The 12,494-nt window shown below is 50.4% G+C and overlaps 1 long non-coding RNA gene across 1 annotated transcript; it reads left to right on the forward strand.

Annotated features, from left to right (window-relative positions):
- Positions 1-708: 708 nt before the first annotated feature.
- Positions 709-6,419, forward strand: LOC134169875 (uncharacterized). Its single transcript, XR_009967048.1, has 3 exons — positions 709-1,855; positions 2,337-3,430; positions 4,542-6,419. It is a non-coding gene; the product is annotated as an uncharacterized LOC134169875 (long non-coding RNA).
- Positions 6,420-12,494: the final 6,075 nt, after the last annotated feature.

Below are 12,494 nucleotides of genomic sequence, written 5' to 3' on the forward strand. Positions count from 1 at the left end.
GCTGGGCATCGTGTTTGCAACCCAGGCAGGCACACAGCATCACCTCCCCTCTCTCCTTGGATACTTTCCTTGACAGATCCCACCAGGATTTGGGATATTTGACACCAAACCCCTCTCCTTGGCCCACAGTAAGGAGCACAGCGGGGAACTTTCCATCTCTGGGAGCCTGGTATGCAGATGTCTCTGGCTCTACGTTAAGAGCTAAATTCCCCTGAGGATGGAAGTGGATGTCACTTGCTGCCCGTGAAACAGCTCGATGCTAGGCACTAGATGGCAGGCAGTGACTGAGAAATCCCATTCATGCAGCTTTTCTTTCCCTTTCCCTTTAAAGTCACCTCCTGCTCCATCTCTGGCTTGCTCCAGTGTGGGAGCCTGCAGCATGGAGTCAGGATCACTGATTTTTAACTGCTGTGCCCAAGCTTGGTGCCTTGCACGTTGAAGGATCCCAGAGGTTGGCAGAGGGTCATCTTTGGTCCATGGAGGCTTGACAAGTAACAGGAACCTCAAAGGAGTCTCTAGGACAGAGAAAAGAGGCAGGGAGCAGGCAGGCACCGTCTGAGGATTGAGGGTGGGTGGTGCGATGATGAGGGATGCTCAGGGTGCTGTGCAGGGTGATGGGGGTGCAGAAGGAAGGGGTGCTTTGGGAGGTTATCCCTAAAAAGGGGTCATAACAGTGGGTTTACCTAGAAAAGGGTATCTCCCCCCTTATCTCAGTGATGCAGCATGGGCTCCCATGCGCTGTTATGGGATAGGAGTGACAAAATTCCTCCTTTATCCTCCCTTATTGACCAGGGGTCTAAAGTTCAAGGTGTCCTTGGGCCCTGCTACGTGTTGCTCCCACCACTATGAAGCTCAGGGCAAGACAGCCCCTGTGGTGCTGGGTACCTGGTTGTCTTCTTCTCAAGCACTAGTGCAGAGCCACAGCCTCTTTTGCCACACTCTGGGTGTTGTAGGTCCCCTGTAAGCACCTTTCCAACAAAAAGGGGATTATCTATAGCTTGTTAGAGTCCTTGCAGGGAGGGAGAATAAGGCTCTTTGCTCTGAAACGTTCTCTTCCCTGGGATTACAAGATAATGCATATGAAATGACATTAGCTCAGCCAGGTTTATGGATTATTTGAAAATCAAATTCTTTTAATCTCATCCACCATCTGGCACCAACGTAACAGCCAGCAGCCAGCTCACTGCTGCTTCCACCCCGACTGCGCTGGAGCAACTGAAGCATCAGAGACGATGAGAGGACACCGGCATCCCTGGCCACCGCTGCACATCCTGGCACCAGCACTTTATGATTCCCAAGACAGCAAGGAGGTAACATGTCTGAGAGGGTCTCCCTGGTGTGCACTGGGGATGGACAGGCAGGCTGGGAGCATCTCACTGCCTATGCCTGTGTGACCATGAGTCGCAAATCCAGCAGCCAGAAGGGTCCCCAGGTCTTGGATAAAGGTGAAGATCCAGGCAGGGGACTTGCCAATCTCACCAACATGACTTGCAGTGATCTCCTGGCTGGACAGGGAGGGACAAACGCACAGGAGCTCCTTGCAGGATGCTGATGCAGAGCATTTTCCAAGGAGGTTGTGTTTTCCTTTGAACATTAAGGGTGCTGCCAGGGTGCATCTGGGCTCCATGATGAGTAGTACCAGGGAGCCAGTGACAAGTCATGTTGTTTGCAGATGCTGATGTGAGCAGGTACAGTGTCTCCGAGGGGCAGGGCAGAAGAGCATGTCCGGGACACAGCATATGGAGCCTGTGAGCAGGATCACCGTCAGCAGCACCACAGAGGGCAGCCTGGCTCACAGGTCAGGGAGCAGAGAGGGACCACTGTAGGAAGCTGGAGCCACCAGCACTAGGGACATGTGAGTGTGAAAGCAGTATGTGCTGAGCACTGTTGTCCCCACTCTGTAGGTGCAGTTAGCATCCCCCCTGGGGAAGGGACAAGGTCGAGTGGCATCCCATCCTTCTCCCAAGGAAAAGCCAACCCCTCAGCTGATCTTTCAGGTGTGAAGCCAGCTGTGCTACAGAGCTGCTTGGTTCTTGTGGTTTTGGATTCTTTACTGAGCCTCACTAGGATCATCCATCACCTGTCTCCTCCAGAACGCTTCTGCACCTACTACCAAGGAGCACTATAATCTCAGTGCCCTTATAACATGACTAAAAAGCCTTATGGGATAATAGGTCATGGTTATACAATTTAGTTCAAATAGAGAAAGGCCTTTATAGCTATGAATACATGAATACTTAATATATATATATATAACATTGGTTAACATCAGGACTTATAAGCATAATATGTATATAACGCTGGGTTAACAGCCTGTTCCATGCCTCCCTGTACAGAAGGCTGTAGCTGTTCTGCCTGTCAGCTCTATCCCAGTGGCTCTTCTTGGCTGGAGTCACAAATTGCACCATTTTTGCTGAGCTCTAGGTATGGAGAGCAGCTGTTCCAGGCAGGGGGATGCTGAGGAGGGAGGACTGGGTTTGTTCCTTGGAGCAGATTGGGATGCTAGAGGTGAGGATGTGGCACATCTGCCCGCAGGTAAGGAATTGCAGATGGAGCAAGGTGGGGAGCTGATGCTCCATGATTTGATGTACCTGAAGACAGTCACATGCAAGAGGAAAAGAAAACAAGAAGAGAGATGAATAGCTTTAAAGCAAAGAAAGTGTCATTTTTGAGGTAATTAGTTACTAATTATACACACAGAATTGTCTGTCATTAACATTACTTGGGGTTTCAATACGTTGTGGTTTTAATTAAACAAATCCTTAGATATTTTTTCTCCTTCTTTGTAGAAAAAAATCATTTTCTTTTATTGGTGCCAAAGAATAAATTGTGGAATTAGTGACTATTACTTTGTCGCTTATGGAAAGGTTATTTCCAGGTTTTTTGTATGCAGTAGCTAGAGAATGGTTATGAAAGAACCAGTAATGATTGTGAAAGAACCATTTGAAGGCACTGACACAGGGTGCTCAGAGAAGCTGTGGCTGCCCCATCCCTTGCAGTGTTCAAGGCCAGGCTGGACACAGGGGCTTGGAGCAACCTGCTCTAGTGGAAGGTGTCCCTGCCTGGGGCAGGGGCTGGAGCTGGATGAGCTTTAAGGCCCCTTCCAACCCAAACCATTCTGTGATCCTGTGAAATGTTTTTTGATGCCAAGAGTCCCTGGAAGTTGCTGTCTGTGGCTGGGTCTGCTGGTTGAGGTGGGAATTTGGCAGTGCTGGGACACAACTAGCAAGAAGGAGGCAAAAAAACTCTGCCAGGGCTGTCTGGAGGAGGCTGTCAAACACCAGTGGGTATCCTCTTGCTGACTTGCATGCCTGTGAGTAAATGTGCTTCATTTTGATGCAGAAATGCCCGGCAGAAGGCAGCTTTTGACCCTCCAGAAAGGAAGCAGTAGCAAAGCTGTGGCTGCTTCCATGTGCTCCCCCTGGCACAGGTGAGGGAGAAGCCCCAGGATGGTATTTTCAAGCATGCACCATCACAGTCATCATTACAGGGGGCTAAGGGCTGGCAGGGATGACATATCTCCCCTTGCCCCATCATGTGTAGGGTACCCAGCTGATTCCAGGCAGGAAGAAAGGAATTCATATGCATCTAGTGATAGGGTCTTAATAGAGCTGCACTTATTATTTGGAAAAGAAAGAATCAGGATTACAGGCTTATGAGGGATTAGCAAGCATGAATGCATATTTCTGCATGTACTGCTCCTTTTGTAAACCCATTGTGCCATTAGGCCGATATGGAGTTATACCATTACTAGCATGACATCAGTGTATCAGATAGTCTTGATTATAAACCCCAGCAGCTGTACTAAAGAAAACAGTGCTTTCCCACTGGCCTGCTGATCCTCTCTTGTTTGTAGCTTGCTTGGCTGAGAAACAACCTTGATTTTCAGACAGCATCAGTACCACCAGTAGGACAGACACCTTGTGAGCACTGGCCCACCTCCTGGGGCCTGTCAGTGACCAAACTGAGGCTTTAAATGCTTCAGCTGCCTTCTCCTGTGGGGTTTTAAGCATCAGAAGGAAAGCAGATGCATGAGGATGCTCAGGTGTGTGTACACTCAGTTATAGTGGTGGAGAGAGATCTTTGACTGCTCAGAGGAGCTCGGGTCACTCATGGATATATGTATAGAGGCCTTTCAGTGTGTTTGCATTTCTGGGTTTAGCTAAAGTACGAAAAGATCCTCATAATGGTGGGGTATCTGTTGGCTTCAAGTACTGCATGTCCTCAAGGGCAGCATCTGTGAGCTACCTGGAAGTGTTGAATCTATACAAATGTAGGCAGCTTAAAGAGCCTGCTTGTATTTCAAGTCTTGACCCGTGTGGTTCTCTCAATGGCCAACATCGGTAACCTCAGCAATCCAAAGCCCATGGCTGTAGGCTAAGTGGGAAACTGGGATGGAGGAGCAAGGAATTGAGTGCTTGTGAAGCATCAAAGCCTCTGGGTGTGAGTGCAAGTTTTGATTTTTACTAAATATTTTTCACTTTAATTTAAACCACTGTTTGTTTTGTTGGTTTGGTTTTGTTTTTTTTTTTTTTTTCTAGGGAAATGCAATAAGAAGAGCCCATGTGTTTCTAACTAAATGGCAGCCTGTGCTTCGTAAACAACCCGGGTCCAGTTTGGATGGGATCCCTGCATTGATGTTTCTGGAAATCAAATAACAGTCAAGCTAAAGGCAACTTGTTCCTGGAGGTGCCCAGAGCTCTTTGCTGCCAGAGTCAATGGGAACAAGAGCCCTTGGAGCATGTGGATCTGCAGGCAGGCTGTGTGACAGTTCCTGTGCCGACTCCTTTCCCTTCTCTCTGTCAGTTGACTGTCACTGTATAGGACAGCGTTCCAGGAATGATCCCAGCTCCACCTTTGGGCTCCCTTTAGCACTGCTGCTCTCCTGCCTCTTCATTTCCCTTTGGGGTGATATCAGGAAGGAAATGTGGCTTTCCCTGCCTCTGTGATCCACAAATGCATTCACCAGGCACATCCCACCTCCACACAGGGATGCAGAGCATTCCTTCTATGGCAGGTAGAATGGGCAAACTGTTGCTGGATGTTCTGGTAACCTTGGGCAGCTTCTGTTTTGCCCCCTCTTCTTGCTGCAGGTTCCTTCCCCTCCCATTCTCTGATCTCCTCCAACACCACTTGCATTGCTGACGCTGGATGCTTTGGACTTGAACTGGACCAGTTCTCTATTTATCCTGGCCTGGTGCTTTTAATGCTTAATCCCTTTTGAGTGTGAGATTGGAATATTTGAAAATGGTGGCTACTTTTTTCCCCCCTCTCCATCGAAGTGGTTTTTTTCTTTTTCTAACTGATTTTTTTTTTTTTTTTATCCATGTTTAAGATTTTTGGGCCATAATTTCTTTTTGTGCTGTAAGTGTTCTGACAAACCTGACCCTCTGTTGCAAAGCTGTTCTGCACCAATGAACCAGGCAGGTCAAGCAATCTTCCTCTCTGCTTCCTTCCCCTGAAGTAAAAAAATGACTCTACAACCACAAACCTGGTGCATAAAACCTGATGCACGCAAGAGACCCTACAATAACATACCCAACCTGCACATATCCCGCTGCCGATGAGCATTGACATGGTTTCAAATGTACTGATGCTCCTGTGGATGTGTCCTTTCGGAGGGCATCAGCGTCAGGAGTCCTTTAGCTGTGAAACCAGGAGGATGACTCATGAACCACACAGACGCAAGCAGTGTCAGTGCCTCGATGGTCCATCAGGTTTCTGACCTGCGTCAGCAAAACTGTGGGTGAAGAAGGAAATGGGAATGACAACCCAACTTGGGTGTGTGTGTGGGGGGGAGAGGGCTGTGATATGGAAAATAAAGCTCCCTCTGAGCCTGTGCCCCCACAATTTACCACATGTAGAGGGGAGACCCAGCTCCATGCACCTTCAGGCATGGACTGTTACTGTCATTTACAGGTATTGGAGATGCTGGCTCTTGATGTGCTCTCCAGTGCTCTCCAACTTTCTCCTCTGCCAATAGCCTGAGAGCATCTTCCCTGCCTCTCCCTGCAGAGGCTTTTGGGGGGCTGATTCTTGTGGGTTGGCACCTCTGTCCTCCTGAGTTTGCCATGAATGTTGCTTCTGTTGGTGCAAGAAACCCTCCTTAGGTCAAAGCCAGAAGTGCATTAACAGTCCTGAAGCAGAGAAAGCCATTCTCACCATGGGGGGCTGCCCCATGTGTGCTGTGACACCTCTGTGAGCTGCCCATAGCTGCAGGGACAGGAGATACTGAGATGCCAAGAGGCAACCTCAGCTATCAGCTCTACCAGTCCCCTGCAGGCACCTCTGCTTCCAGTCCAGCCCAGCCCACCCTACCCTCTTTGGCAAGCAAAGCAGTCAGCATCAGCAGCCTCAGCTCCCACCTTGGTACCTGCATCCTTCAAGCCTCCCTCCATCCCTTACTCCATCACCCCCCAAAGCAGCCTGAAAGCTTGTGGGCTGTATCCTCCCTAAACACTCAGAGATCAACAGTGCTGCCCCAAGAGCAAATCCAATACCACAAGCAAGACCTGTCCCAGCAGGCAAGCAAGTAATGAACTAGAGCTGGGCTGTAATGATCTTTATAAGGATGGTTTTTAAGGCTGGCTATGGAGGCCCCAGCTAGATGATAAAAAGGGTTTCATTGTTCCTAGGGCATGAATACAAGAGAGCACTCTGCATCTATTTACCGTGCAGAAGGGTCAGAAATGGCTCTTCTCCCCCCTGGGTCCCTGCAGCTCCTCTGGCAGAATTAAAAGACACACGTGGAGGGTGAAGAAGAGAGGGAACAGAAGAGAAGAGCCCTTCGTTTCATCCCACCTGCTCTGTGATGGTGACTTGCCCTGAAGAGTCTCAGGAAAATCCTGTGTAAATGGAACATAAATGTTTTATGAATTCAGCCCTGGTGGAGTAAATTAAAGGGTCATTAATGGCCTCATTAAAGAGATTTGCACTTTGTTCTGAATTATGAAAGCTATCATGCAATGTTAAACTAAATAGAGTTTTCGGCGAGGTTTTAAACCTCTCTAACTAGTTCCTTTTCCCCCTTCTGTCTCCATTATTTTCTCCCCTTATTTTTTCCTCTGGTCTCTGAGAAACTGGCTTTCGAGGGAACTGCCTGTAGTGCTGCAAACTGGATTTCAGTTATAAATCTTCTTCTGCTCCACTAATTGCCCAGAGTTTTTCTCGAGAGCTGCCTGAGGTTAATGCTGGGGAAGAAAGAGCCCTTTTGTCTCTTGAAATGGTGTCTCCATCCCCCCCATCCCTGATGGGACATCAAGCAGGGAATTACCTATAGCAACACCCAAATAGGACAAGGAGAGCTAGCTATGGGAAGCAGGGTGAGTTTGTTGTGTGTTTGCCTTGGCTTGCTGGGGTGAAGCCTTTGGCTCCTCTGGCATCTCCTGGTGTGGACCTCAGCAGCATTCCCTGGCTCTGGGCCCAGCACTGACCCTTTCCTTGCTGGGAAATCAGCCAGTGCTCAATGGGATCAAGGAGGCTTACGTGGGAAACCCAGCTACCATGGGCTTGGTAAAGCCATGCATTAAATTGAGCAGAGCTATGTGATGTGATCCAGAGTCCTCAACAGGGCTGCACTGTGGTGCCTTGTGGGGAAGAGGGATGGAGAGGGAGGTGATGAGCTCCTGGTGCAGTCTGCATTCAGCTTTTCCCACCAGACCTTTGTGTTCTAACAGGCTGAAACAGCCTGTGCCAAAAGCTAGATCAGGTCCCTCATTTCCAGCTTGTTTTGGATCAGACAGGAGCTTGCTGACAGAGCTTTGCTGACCAAAGCGACTGGGTGTTGAGGGATCAGGTCCTGCTGTGACAGCCAGGACAGGGGTGCAGAAGATCTGGGTATACAGGCTCAGTGCACTTGGACATAAAGACTTTGAAACCCATAATCAGGAGCAGCATCTTCATACATTGAGTGTATGGGAATAAAAGCTGCGCTGTGGTCACCTCCCTGCCTTATCCCAGTGCTGGGAGGATACTGGGAGCTGCACATCTACAGAAAAGGGGAATTGCTGTATCTGGGGCCAGCAGCATCTTCCTGCCCTGTTAAAGTGGGCAAAAATTGTTCATCACAACAAAAAACACTGATTTACCCCATCATTTTACCACCAAGAGAAGCTCCTTAGGCCTGACTAGAAATCCTTATTGAGGCTGGAGGCTGGTCTCCCTGTGGGACATGGCCAGTCACGGTGGGGCACCTTCCCCTCGCCAGCTTACCTCTGAGGCTCATTGCTTTGACTTATTGACTTAGCTCGCCCTCTGCAAGTTCTTCACACAGCTCTACAACAAATTAAACCCCTTATTAACTAATTAAGCTATTTCTCCAACCAGGCAGCCAAAGGAGAAGAGGTTGTTGTTATTTCTATTTTTAAACACCCATGAGAGGCAGACGTGCTTGGACAGAGCCTGAGGCACCAGTGGTGGACAGGGCCAGCCAAGAGCCCCACTGCAGCCTGGCAGCTTTAGCAACAAAACCCCCAAGGGGCTGGAACGTGCTGCTTTTAGCTGTTGAGTTTTCCACATCTGGGACTGATTTTGGGCATGAAGATGCCAGCCTCTGGGTGACGCAGGCAGCGATGGGGCTGTGTGGGTTACCCGAGGGAGGGATGCTGAGCACAGTGTGCAGCTCCAGTGAGGAGGACACAGCAGCCCATGGGATCCCACCACCTCCAACAGCGAGTGCAAACAGAGCAGTGGGGTTTACCCCCCCCCGGTATGTGCATCTCAAGGCTGCTGTCCCACACATCCCCCTTAGGCTGTGACTGGAGCCAGATTTCCCCAGTGCACAGCTCCCCTGAGCCAGCATCATTCTCATTGTCTGCAGGGACAACTCCCACAGTTTTTGGGGGGGACACCAAAAGTCACCCCGTTGGAGCCATCAGTGGGGCCGGTCCAGCCCTGGGGCACCCCACAGTGACTCTACTGGCCATCAGCCTCCCCATAGGAACCGCAGCCAAGGGCTTCTCTGCTGCACAGGGCTCCAGCAGCAGATCCAGGTTATTGAGGCTTGCCGGATGCTCTTTAGGAGCATCCCAGCTGGCTCCTGGCAGCCTGTGCTGCAGCACTTCACTGCTGAGAGACTCTGTCTGCCTCGCGGCTCCTTCCCTCTGAGGTGGGAAGGGAACACTGCGGATGCTCCTGCTGCGCATCGTGCGGGAAGGGATGGGGATTCTGCAAGAGCTCTGCTCAGAAACGCTGCTGCTTTCTGGCAGGCTCTGGCCTCCTTCCCTGCACCAAGGCATCAGGCACTGGGACGGGGAGATGGCCAGGGGCTGGGGCCAGATGGTTTCTGCAGGTGAAACTGCTGATGTGAGGGCTTTATGAATCTGGAGAGACCACAACTGCTTCATGTCCAGCTTGATGTGGGCTTGTTAAGTGGGGTGTTTGCCCTGGTGGGTGGGAAACTGGCCATGTCCTGGGTATAAAAGGGTCTGGGGTGGGTGGTTTGGGCTGTGTTTGCTCTGTTTCTTTCTTCTTGGTTGAGCTGTGTAGCTTTTTTTCTCTTAGGGCTCTGCTTTTTCTTCTGTTTTTCCTCTTTTCCTAAGTGACTCCTTGCAGGATGTGCTCCAGGGCTGACCTGCTCTCTGTCTGCTGCGGCGGCCTCCTTGCTGGAGGCTGCTCTTGGTGCCTTCAGCAAACCCCATCCCAGCCAGGTAGCTCTTTGCAAGCTTTCCTTTAGCACTGTTTGCTGTTGAGGGGGGGCTCTCCCAGCACCTCTAACCTCAGCAGGGGGTAAGGTCAGGGGGTTGGTGCTGAGGCAAGAGATGGAGGCTGCTGCACAGGGTCATTTGGGAAGGCTGGTCCACAGCAGTGGCAGTGCTATAAACTGTCTTCATGCTGATATGATTAGTGGAGCCACTGCTGTACTGGAGCATTGGAAGGGGCAAAGTCCCATGGGAGTAGCCAAACCCTGCTGTAGGCAGTGCTTTGTAAGCAGAGGATGCAGAGAGGAGATAAAACTGCAGGGCCAGGTAGGAGGATGATGCTAAGGGGTCTATTTAATGCCTTTGCCTTCCTGCTGGCTTCTGTGGATATGGCCTTTGTGTGGCACCAGACCCCTCTGCAGCCCATTGCCTCCATCCCATGGGGTGGCCAGGGCTTGGTGTTGTGCTGCTTGGGATGAGCAGGAGCAGGGTTTGGGGTCGGTGCTGTGGTGTGAGCGCCTGCAGAGTGTGCTGTGGTTTCAGGGATGCTGCAAGGACCCGCAGCCCCTGTCAAGTGCTGGGAACAGGAGGATTTAATGGGTTTTCCATGAGAACTCCCCACATGATGCCATGGAGGAGGGATGGTGGGGAGCCACAGCTGGGCTCTGCTGCCTGCACTGTGCCTGGGGGTTTGGGGGCTCTGCTTTGGGGAAAACTTGGGGTGCTAAACCCTGGTTGAAGTGGTAATGCTGGGATGGGAAGCATAGAAATGTCAGGGCTGGTGGGCAGATCCATGTGTTAATGCTGCATGTGCTGCCATAGTCCCTGTGTGCTGGTGACAGTGCAGCACAACCGTGCTGTGAATAGGGAAGAATGCGGCTGGGATGCAGAGAACACAATGTACCTCTCCTGGCCTGCTCAAAGGGAAGGGTAAAGGCAGTTTGACAGCTCCTTAGGCAGGGAGATGGCTGCAGGAACAGCTGAGGAGCCCCATAAATGCTTTGCACTGATTCCACCACAGTGAGTGATGGGGACTGAGGGAGGGGGAAGGACATGGGAGCAGATTTAGCAAATGATTTCACCACTGGTTAAGTTTCCTTTGCTCTAAAACAGTGCAGAATTTGGGGGAAGAAGCGCAAGTCCGACACAGAACAAATCCCACACCCAGCTGTGGCTGGGCACTGGGGGGAAGGAGCTTGCAAAGTCATTGGTGATGCAAAGCTGTGCCAGGAAAACATGGGACAGGGCATGGTAAATCCCACCTCATACACACGCCTGAAAGAGAAATCTCTTTCCCCCCGTCTAATCCATTACCACATGCTTATTCCTATAACAAATAACTGAGTCAGCAGGAGAAAACCAAATTCAATTTATATCTCAATCCAAGCAAATATGAAAAGGCTGCCAAATCTGACAATAAAACTGCAATGATCTCAGATGTTTCCCTCCTATATATTAAGAGAAAGGGGATCAGAGAAGCTTTTGGCCTTGTAGTAGTAGGTGGGGATGCAGGGGGATTATGCTTTGGAGCTGTGTCCTTAGGTGGTGAGCACAGATTTGCTCCAAGTAGTACCAGCCAGATGTGCTGGTACAGATGTGACTTTACAGCTATAGACCATGGGCACAGGGGTTGCTCTCTAAAGTTTGTCAAGTTTCAATGAGAGCAGAGCTGTGCAGCACAGAGCCCTGTGTTGGGGATGCTCTTTCCCAGACGGGGTGGCGGGCAGCACATTGCTTGTGCCTTGGGGGGGCCCATTTTTGCATTGCCCAATGTGTGATAAATGGGTGCAGCCAGCTCAAAAGTTGTTCTTGCCTCCTGCAGAGACAATGCATTGTCTGTCCCCACGCCAGTACTGCTCAAAGCGGCTGGGATTCCTTTGGAGTGAGGCAAGCCTTTATTCCCATCTGAGCTGTCCCATGGATGCTCGAAGCCCTGTCTGCCCTGCCAGTGGGGTGTTCAGCTCAGCTAACCCGGCTTGGCTGTTCTAGCTCCTTGCTGTGCCCAGCCTGGCTGTAGGCATGTGATGGCACTGAAGGGATGTCCATAAAGCCCTGGTGTCAGGGCTCCTTGCTAAGCCAAGGTGACATCCCCAAACAGCTGTGCACCGCTGCCCACTGGGGCCCCATCACACTCAGGTGGTGCTAGGCTTCCGCAGCTTCAGTGGGAATGGATGGGTAAGAGAGATTAAACCAAGAGTCAAAATAGACAGTTCGATGAACTATTTTCCTAGAAGAAGGCATTTAGCAAGCTCAGATGAGCTATAAATATCCCATAATGTTCCTCTAATATGTGAGGGGAATGGGGGGGGGGGTGTCTTCGTGTAAATGCATGCAGAACAAATAGTGGCACAAAGGAACAAAAGGTAGTAATTAATTTAAGCCAAACACCCCCGTTTGGCTCAAGGATGCAGTGTTTCTTGGGGAACATGTAACCACATCCAGGCAATTCCTTAGTCCCTCTGGAACCTAAACTTGGGGCTTTTTGTTCCCAGATGTTGGGGGTTTGAGGTTTGCCATTGATCTTCCTTTTTTGAAAGGCGTAAAACCCCCAAGTTAAGCAATGTGAGAACAAAATGAGATGTTTCGTGTTGGGCCGGAATGAGGGGTTTTGGTTTTTAGCTTGAGAAGTTCCCACTTTACGGAGCAGAGTATGTGAATAAGGGCTGGATTCAGCCTGTGGAGGACAGAGGATGGATGATGGGGAGTCCATGCGGGGAGCAAGTGGGGACACAAATGCCTGGGGAAAGCTCTTTGTCAGGCCTGTACTTTGCTCAGGAGAAGCCTGTGTGTTCCCCGCACTGATTTGCTTTTTACCCACTCAAACCACAGAACAGGAGAAGGGAGGGGAAGGAAATG

This window comes from Pezoporus occidentalis, unplaced genomic scaffold (assembly GCF_034315485.1).
Source record: "Pezoporus occidentalis ecotype Australia unplaced genomic scaffold, CSIRO_AGI_Poc_V1 ctg11, whole genome shotgun sequence".
Lineage (NCBI taxonomy): Eukaryota > Metazoa > Chordata > Aves > Psittaciformes > Psittacidae > Pezoporus > Pezoporus occidentalis.